Genomic DNA, 8,588 nt, shown 5'->3' with positions numbered 1-8,588 from the left:
CACTGAATGCGGAGACAAGACCCAGGGGATGCGGGATTGTATCTCCCTCTCTATGGATTATCTTTCTGAGCACGGGCACATCACCCATTTCCTGGCTCAATTTCATTGTCTACAAAATGGGATTTATAAGATGCTTTAAAAACCTCCGATCATCAAATCTGAGATGGGACAGTCTTACAGATGGCAGCATAGCTTTTTATACTGATTAAAAGCCCAAGTTCTGGAATGATGTCTCTTCTACTTTATCAACTCTGTAACCTTGGGCATATTACTTAACCTCTTGGAGCCTCAGTTTCCACATCTGTAAAGAGGAGATAGTAATAGTCCATGCCCCTTAGAGATTCAGCGAGATCCCACTTGTAAAACACTTCTCCCAGTTCAAGATACAGGTGAAAGTCCAGGGAATGTTGGCTATGACTATTATCATCAGATCTAAACTGGAAGAGTCTGGGGACTGTTCAACATAGCTCAGGCAACACATCTAAATTAAAAACAATAATTGCCTGCCAGATAAGAGTCCGAAGACATTGTGAAGGGGTCACATGTTATTTTAATCAGTGGATCATGAAGGCGTTCAATTTCAAAGGTAGGAGACAGACAAGCTAGCAGATGTTCGAAAAAATGTTAGATTATAACCAAGAAAAAACTGTTTCAATGACTGGTTGGTAAATACTCTATAACCGGTTTCTTCAAGAGTTAATTATTCTTAAGTTTTTAAAAAATCTTTTTGTTTTATTTTCAACACAGCTAAAAAGCATTCACTCTTAAGTTTCTTAGATTTTACATAAGTACTGAAAAGCCTCCATTAAATTGCCTATGACCGCCTAGAAAAGGTTAATATTTTTGTAAATCATTCCACTAGCCCTCACCCATGGTCTGTCTTATTACACTCCCCATTGCCAATAAATAACGTTGCTCTGTATACAACCTTCCCTACATATTGCTCTTTGTACTTAGCTGTGTATTAGAAGCAACTTTTTATGTCACTTAATATTCTTTTCATTTTCTTAGTGGCTAGCTGATTCTCTATTCAGTTAACGCAATTTATTTCACCGAGGGTCGAGGCCGGCTGGTTATTTTGGTTTGTCCCCAGCTGGCTGTCAGGAGCAACTATGTAGCCTAAGCCTTTGGATACATTTCTAGAAGGGGGCTGGCTAGATCAGTGAAAATGTACTTTTTTAAAACAGCAAGCATTGTTTGTCAAACTCTCATATTTCTACCTTGATTTGGACACATAGATACACCATCTTTTTGAAGTGTGAACACGGTCCCCCACCACAAACGATGCAGTCGAGTTTCCCACCGCTGGGTAAACTGCAGAGGTCAGCAGCTTACCCGTCGTGCCGTGGGTAAGCCTCGCCCTGGGAACACCACCTTCGTGATGACGGTATCTCCCCTGCCGGGGAAATATGCCACGTCCTCATCTCAGCTAGAATTTGGTGCCCCCACTGGAAAAAAAAAAAATGTGCGTGTTTCTTCTGGGACAGACTGTCTTTGAAGCGGGTCCTGCTGGCACTAGTCAGTGGTGCTGTAAGAAGCAAATGGCCAAGGGTTCTGAGCACGGTGTCTACCTGGGTCCCGGTGGACTAAACATGTCACATTTATAACCTTCTTAGCTGTGCTTCCCATGAGCGGGGGACAGCATAAACTTGAGTGTCCCGGCCAATATGCCCAACTGAATATGACTGTCGAAGTGTCTGGGGCTCTTGGTTTTCCAGGACACGTTTGTGTCACTGATGTGAGCCGGCTGTTGTTTAAAACTGTCTGTTCAGGAACTTCAACCCCTTTTTTAAAGGGATTTGAAATATAAGCTTCTATGTGCACAGCATATCCCCGGGAGGAGGCGCAAGCAACTGGGGACAAGGTTTGCCTCTGGCCAGGGAGAGGGAAGGGATTGCAACTGGGCGAGAGACATCCTTCACACTGGATCCTTCGCACGGTTTTGCTTTCTTACCGGGTGCGCGTATACAAAAGGGAAATTTTTCAGCCAGAAAGACGAAGCCCAAAAGACACAAGCATGCATGTAGATGTTTCGCGTTGTCAGCTACCGGATTAGGAAAACATAAGCAAAACAAGGTACTTGAATCATTTCACAAAAAGGGTATATATAGTTGCGTATTTAAGAATGCAAGGTCTGGAGCCAGACTGCCTGGGTCCATAACACAGCTCTGTCGCTTACTAGCTCTGTGATCTTAGACAATTACCAACCCCCCCTGTACGTCAGTGTCCTCCTCCATAAAATGGGGTAATTGTACTCCCTACTTCACAGTTACTTGCATTCAGTGAGTAAAAACACAAAAGCCCCCAGAACAGTAACTAGCACACAGCACGTGATCATTGTAGATTGCTATCATTATTGCTACGGTTGTCACTATCATTCTTCATTCAAATTTTGCAGTGTTATCATTACAACAGCAAAGAGCCCTCCCCACGATTTGTAGGTTTTGAAAAGCAAAGGGCAATTTTACTGCAAGTGTCTAACCGATTTGAAGTTATTTCCAACTATGCAAACAGTCAATGGGAGAGGGAGAGGGGTGCCAAACTTCCCTTTGGTTCGTAGTGGTTCCAGATTTGAGAGCAGGCGCCCACAAGTCTTTGCAAGAGTAGGTGACCCAAATCATCTGGGAAGTTCGGTTTTTGTTTTCTTTGTGCGTCAACGCGATCTTGTTTCTCTCTTCTTTTGAGCATGGGTGGGGTGCAGGGGGGGGAAGAGACGGCGGTTGAACAAACGGCAGAAACTCGAGTTTCAGTACCCATTTAACGCGATTGCCCCTTGTGTAGGCGCAAACATTTTTACATTTTAATTCCAGTATAATTAAGAGACAGGGTTATATTAGTTTCAGGTGTACAACAGAGCGATTCAACCATTCTATGCGTTGCTCAGTGCTCATCACGTTAAGTGTACTCTTCGGGAAGCACATGTTTTGAAATCAGTATTTGCCTAAGGAAACCATTCACGAGATAGGAAGGCGTGAAAGCTTCCTGAAAACATTCTAATCCCACCTACTGTGCATAATGTGCTCAGTCATTGGAAATGTATTGCCGGCAAAGCAGATGATGTGGTGACGGGGACAAGTAGACTCTGCTGTCACACAAGCCTGGATACATTCCTTTGCCCAACATTTTACCGAACGTGATAAACATAGTGCTGTTACTATGCCTGTTTTATGGGTGACCCTTGCTGCCTTATATCAGTGTGGCTCTTCTCAAGCTGCCAGTGTCAGCAGAGTGGGATCTCTCCTCCAGGATTTCAGGGTCAGGCCATCCCAAACTCGGGTCAACATATTTAATTAATGAGAGTACAGCAGATGCTAGTTTTAAGGATTCTATCCTGAGGTCTTAGCCGACTCACTGCTATGCCTCACATACAATAAGCATTTGCTGAATGAAGCCCCAAATTGAACATGAGGGTGTAACATAGCATTGCCCCCATGAAGACAAGGCTACCTAGGGGCGCCTGGGTGGCTCAGTCGGTTAGGCCTCTGACTTTGGCTCCGGTCATGATCTCGTGGTTCGTGGGTTTGAGCCCCGCATCGGGCTCTCTGCTGACGGCTGGGAACCTGGAGCCTGCTTCGGACCCTGTGTCTCAGTCTCTCTCTGCCCCTGTCCGCCTTCTCAAAAATAAGCATTTTTTTAAAAATTGAAAGGAAAAAAAAAAAAAAAAAAGACAGGACTATCTCAAGTGCTCTGGATCCACCAAATGTTCAGGCATAAAAAGGCTGTGTTGTTTGGTCCAGGGTTGCTCAGTCCACTGCTAAAGGTGATTCAAACAGGGTTAAGGGTAGGAATTGGGTCCAAACAAGCAAGTCTAGTTAGAAAACATTTTCGTTGCATGCACACGGGTTGTGTTAAGCTTTGAATTCTGATTCCCAGCACGACCGATGATAATACCTTTAACAATAAACTGAAAATTGGCTTGTTTAATTGTGCCAAATGATTCAAAATCCAAGAAGTGTCAAAAAGTGGGCCCCAGGAGGAATGATCCGATAGACAGCCTAAAAACAGACGGAAAGTAACATAACGTTGTACGGGAACTGTGCTTCCGTAAAAACTGAACATCGAAACAGAGACAAACGTCTATCCTACTCTCTTCTGCTGCGGCATCCGTTTTGCCCCATCATTACAGCAGGAAGCAATGAGCAAAGATTGTTCCGTACGCCACAGGGCTCAGTGTCCCTCCTGCGGATTAGACACCTTCTTTGAACAGGGATTTAACTGCACAACATAATTTTAAAGAAAGATCACCCATAAGGTTACATACCTTTTGAGTAAAAATTGAGTGGATTATATTTCAACCTCCTAAATTAGAGTTTGTCAAGACACCAGACCCAGACATTTCAAGAGCAATGTGGTAGTGAAACACCAAGATGCTTGATGGGTACAGATTAACTGACAGGATCATGTGCTTGTCTTGTCCGCGGCCCCAAACTAGATGGCATTCCCATTGTTACGTTCCCCCCATCTACCGGGGAGAGGTGGGTTCCTGGGATGCAAACAGCCTTGATGATATTAAGGCTGAGATGGCCCTTTGGGGTTTGTAGGCATTTTAATGATAGTGCATTTGTTTTATAATTTTCACTGAGGTTACTGGATAAACATTTGTAACGCATCCTCATTATTAGGCTAAGGAAAGAAATCTATTTCTGCCAACAGAGAGCATATAAATCTTCACTACCTCTTTGGTCCCCACTAGTTTACATTTAGAACATCACACCTTTTCTGAAAAGCTGTTGGAGACATATGCTCTCGTTATTGTCCTTCAGTGATTTATCACTTAACTCTGAACCAGGCAATATATCCAACTTACCCCCTAACTGGTGTCCTATTCCAATTATCATTAATTAGGTCAAAATATGTTGCTTTTACACAAAGCATGATTTTTTAAATCTAATGCTTTGAACCACCAGTGAATATTTGTACATTTCTTTAGCTCATATTTATTGAAAACCCATTATGTGTCCAACACTGTTACTCAGTGGTATTTTTTAAATTTTTTTTAATGTTTATTTTTGAGAGAGAGAGACAGACAGACAGACAGAGACAGAGCGCAAGCAGAGAAGGGGCAGGGAGAGAGGGTGTCACAGAATCCGAAGCAGGCTCCAGGCTCTGAGCTGTCAGCACAGACCCTAATGCGGGGCTCAAGCTCATGAACCGCGAGATCATGACCTGAGCCCAAGTTGGATGCTTAACCGACTGAGCCACAAAGGTGCCCCATCAGTGGTATTTTTTAAGCTTCCCAAATAGATCTCAAACTTCTCATATGAAAAATTTATTCTCAGAGAGAGAGAGAGAGAGAGAGAGAGAGAATTTGTGAGAAAAGCCCCAGTGTCAGAAGGTAAATATATAAGATTGTGGCTTTTTATACCAGCTCTGTCAATGATCCGCGTGTGACCCACAAGTCATGTATCTCTCTGTGCCTCTGTTTCTTCACCTGCAACAGAGTAGTAGTAATTTTTTCTTGACCTGATTCAGCTGTTAGGAGAAAGAGCTAATAAAAATTGTTGTGAAGTACCATGAATATTGAAAAGTGCATCATCATCATGATTAATAATAACGTATAAAGCTCAAATATTGAAATGACTCTCTGGCATCATTCCAAATCAAGAAATATAAGCTCTGGCCTTGCATAGTAATGAAGAGAAACAGTGTGAGATACTCTTATTGTACCGGTTCAAATGAACACAGTGATGAATATCTTTAATTACAGTGTATTCTGTAACAGTGTGTGTGTGCGTGCCTGTGCACGCGTGAGTGTGTGTGTGTGTGTGTGTGTGTCTGTGTGTGTGTTAAACTAAATGTATTGCAGTCCTCTCAATAATACATCCAGGGTTCAAACAGAACCATTCCAAAACCAGGCAGACATTTGTATATCTGTACCTAACCTTAGAACGGGATGCTCATTTTGATAGAGGACGCAAGCAGCTAGCGGTCCTCGGTTAAAGAAAGTTGGCTCTGATTTCATAGATCTCAAAATCTGTCATCCTCACGTTGGCTGACTATCTGGCACCTAATGAGAAAAACAAATTGCTTTTACTTTCCACAAAATACATTTGCATTTAGAACTTTTTTTTGTGGCTCGTAAAAGGTTTATAAAGCATCCACTCAAACCCTTCTACCTGCATTTTTCACCTAAAAGGGTCTTTATGAAATCTTCCGGTAAATTTAATAACCCTCTTCAATAAACATGAGCTTTTATGAGTATGACATACCTAAATAGACTCAATGGTCTGGGAATAAAATCTGCATCAGTAATATTTTCAGTGCTGTAATATCTTCCATATTAAGCCATGTACCGAGTCGACTCCTCCATAAGAAAAAAAAAAAAATTAGTCTCCAAGTTTAAGAAAGCAACTGGTCACTGAACACTTGGGTGACTCATTAAGTTCAATGTGAAATGTCCTGATGTGTACAACATCGAGCTTCATAATATTCGAACATTAGCATCTTTCATTTCTTCCATTTTCGGCAAATGCACATTATAGAAATAACTTTAGAAACGGCCTTCGGTAATCATTCATACTGAGTTTTTCAGGAAAGGGGCCTTCACATGAAACGCTTGGGGATTTCAGCCGCCTCCACGGGGAACTTCTGCTTGGGTGAGCTGCTGACGCGAGCCCTATTGCCGCGGTATCTCATGGCTCCTTTCACCAGGTAAGCTACCAAATTAGGCATGAGGCTGGGACCCTCATTTCTCCTATTACTGGTGTGGATCAGTAAGGAAGACGGGAAAACGCTAGTGACTTTTTTATAGCTGCTATATAACACGAGAATGAAATGTCAGAGCCCTGGAAACTGCATCTCTCTTAGTCCTATCAAAGCTCGTCCAGCTACTGCTGATACTGAGACTTGCCCCTCGCCTTCAACGTTGCCTTGTCAGCAGGTAGCAATTTAAAATTCAGCAATGCAGAGCAGTCCAAAGAGTCAAGGCATCCTGATTGGGATTCAGTAGTTACTGAACATCTACATGCGCTAAGGGCTTGGGCAAACCTTCAGGGCATCCCACCTTCACCGTCTTAAGGTAGCACACTTCCCACAATTAGACGTACTCTTGGGAAGTTGGATGTAAATTGTTTCCTCGATAATTAATTCATACTTATAACACACCAAGGGATTGCGGTCTAAAATATGATGAACGCTTTCACACAACTTGTTTTCGAATTCTTAAATCATGTCTTTTTTCAATCAAGATTTACATATTTAAATTAAGCTTCGCTTAAAAGCAGAGTAGATAGACAGAGCTCGATGAAACCGAAACAAAACCACGGATTCTCGTTTTAGTCCTTATCTCTAGCTCCTCTTGCCCTCTCATAATTTCTTTTAAAGTTTACTTATTTATTTTGAGAGAGACAGAGACAGTATGTGTCGGGGAGGGGCAGAGAGAGGGGGGCAGAAAGAGAGAATCACAAGCAGCCTTGACGCCGGCAGCACGGAGCCTGAGGCAGGGCTCAAATTCAGGAAACCGTGAGATCAACGACTGAGCCAAAACCAAGAGTTGGATGCTTAACCGACTGCGCCACCCAGGCGCCCCTCGTGGGTTTTTTTTAAGCAGACTCTCTAGCCAGAAGCAAATGGAGAAAATATGTCCAACAGTCAAAAAATCTGTTTCCTCTGCTTTTTGAGTTCAAACGTCCTTTTTTCAAATCATGAGATGATAAGAAGCAGAATGATTGGAGCAGAAGAGCCAGGGGTCAACAAAAGACCACAGGAGGAAACGATTCAACTGTGCTTTTCGCCTTTGTACCACACTTATCCTTATCCTGGACTCCACAACTCTGGACACGAGCACTCAGAAACCAAGAGGGACCTTCTCCTTTCCTGCTTACTTCTTCCATCAATCCCCTCAGGCAAGAAGCAGCAGAATTGCCTGGCCTGTATGCCCCTCCTGCTCAAGTTCCTGGTCCTCACCTCCTCCCTGGCTCTTGTCCGCCATTTTGGTGACCCTGGAGGCAAAAGCGACTTGTGAATTTTGTAGGATGCTTAGACAAAGCCGAGTTAGGCAATCTCAGAAAACACCCAGGCCTCACCTTGAAATCTTCCTTGCCCCCAGCCTCTTCTCCGCAGACAGGTGAAAACAAATAAAGGAAGCTTCCTTCAAAACAGAGTCGGGAATCCCTGAAGGGGGCGCTGTCACACGCATGGCACTCCTTGCAGCAGGCATAACCAGTAGAAAGAAGATATGAATTATCTTGACAAGGGAGGACATTTTTTCACCTAGAAATTTCATCTCATGCTTTTAAGAAAAAGAAGGAAGACCCCTCCCTGCCCCAGCAACAATGGGCTCACCACAGCTTGTGGCCAATGAGAAACTGCCCCAACTTCAAACTCTTGTTCTTAGCCAATGAACTGTTCTTCAAAGCAACCCTCCGCAGTTTCCTCCTCTCCTCCATCAGAGCAAGCCCCTCTCCTCTGTTCTCGGGGCCTGCCTATGGATCACCGTAGTTTCCTTGCCCCAAATTGCCTTTCCTCTGTTATTTCCCGAATAAACTCATTTTGCTAGTAAAATACCTTGCTATTGTATTTTTAAGGTTGATAACAGCAGCAACCAAGTGACAGTTGGTCCAAAGGCTGACAAAGAAAACAGAAATAAG

At 43.2% G+C, this 8,588-nt stretch overlaps 1 non-coding gene across 1 annotated transcript; it reads right to left on the bottom strand.

Annotated features, from left to right (window-relative positions):
- Positions 1-1,252: 1,252 nt before the first annotated feature.
- Positions 1,253-1,411, bottom strand: LOC123600287. Its single transcript, XR_006713642.1, has one exon. It is a non-coding gene; the product is annotated as a U1 spliceosomal RNA (small nuclear RNA).
- Between the last annotated feature and the right edge of the window lie 7,177 nt (positions 1,412-8,588).

The sequence above is a fragment of the Leopardus geoffroyi genome, chromosome C1, assembly GCF_018350155.1.
Source record: "Leopardus geoffroyi isolate Oge1 chromosome C1, O.geoffroyi_Oge1_pat1.0, whole genome shotgun sequence".
In the NCBI taxonomy this organism is placed as follows: Eukaryota; Metazoa; Chordata; class Mammalia; order Carnivora; family Felidae; genus Leopardus; species Leopardus geoffroyi.
The sequence above is the reverse complement of the archived record's forward strand: the minus strand, read 5'-3'. Positions and strand labels throughout refer to the sequence as shown.